Source organism: Aplysia californica, unplaced genomic scaffold, assembly GCF_000002075.1.
Source record: "Aplysia californica isolate F4 #8 unplaced genomic scaffold, AplCal3.0 scaffold01067, whole genome shotgun sequence".
In the NCBI taxonomy this organism is placed as follows: Eukaryota; Metazoa; Mollusca; class Gastropoda; order Aplysiida; family Aplysiidae; genus Aplysia; species Aplysia californica.
In genome coordinates this window covers 206,877-208,139 of record NW_004798337.1, presented here as the reverse complement: position 1 = coordinate 208,139, position 1,263 = coordinate 206,877, and positions in this window count along the sequence as shown.

Sequence of the window (1,263 nt, the reverse complement as noted above, 5' to 3'; positions counted from 1 at the left end):
GACAACGCTATAAAACGGAGTATCGGCAATGGGTCGGCAACCGCTGAGTCGTTATTTGACGTCGGCCCTACGTCAGTTAAACATCGTAATCCGCTTGTCCGCCTTGCCGACTCAATGCCGCACAGTCAGCCGAGGAAGTCATGCTGTCTGGGTTGTTAGTCAGCTTGGAGAATTAAAGATATAGATCTAGTATCTAGGCTTAGATCTATAACCATTCCAGATGCCCGTCTCAAATCTCAAAAAGCTTGACATATTTCTATTTTGTTTTTTTTTAGTTTTTGGTTCGGTGGAAAATACAAACCAACAACAACAAAATATCTGAATATATATGACACACACACACACATACACACACACATACACACACATACACACACACACATACACACACACACACACACACACACACACACACACACATATATATATATAGTCAAGAAGTTGGTTTCCCCAGCCTCTCTCAGGGGAAGGGGAGGATCACTTTACTTCATAAAGGGAAGGGACTCTGCAGGGAGGAGCTAAAAGACCGGAGCCCTATTACGCTTGAGGATGCAGATGATAAAATATTAGCTATACTACTAGCAATTAGGTTACAGAAGGTCATTCAAAGTGTTTTACACCCAAATCAGTATGGACCCAAGAAAGGTAGAGATATTACCAGTCTGTTAAGAGAATTGGATGATTTAATTGAACACCAAAAATATGCAAAATCTAAAGATATTGTACTTTCAATTTATTATCAAAAGGCATTTGATACTATTTCTAAAAGTACGTTTGTGAAAACGTGAAGAGCTTTTGGTTTTAGTGATGTCTTTATGCAATGGATTGAAACATTGAGGAATTCTAGAATGGCATGTGACAAAAACAATGGTTTTACAACCTCTGAACTCGAAGTACAGAGGGGACTCCCTCAAGGAAACCCACTATCACCATTATTCTTTCTTCTTGCGTAGAAATATTGGCAATAAAAGTAAGACAAGACCCTAACAATAAGAGCATTAAAATGCCCAATTCAACTTATTGTACTAAGATCAGACAGTATGCTGATGACACAACATTTTTACTGTAAGATGTTATTGATTTATAAGAATTGATGTAAAAAAAAATAATTTAATTTTAAAAATTTCAATTAAGGATTGTGCTTAAGCAAAGACAGATGTAGAGCATTCTGTCCAGGGAATCACACTTGACTATCAGGGGCGAAGGCTGACTTGTTTGACAGGGTAATCAAAGTGAAACGGGATCAGATATGGCCTGTAGATA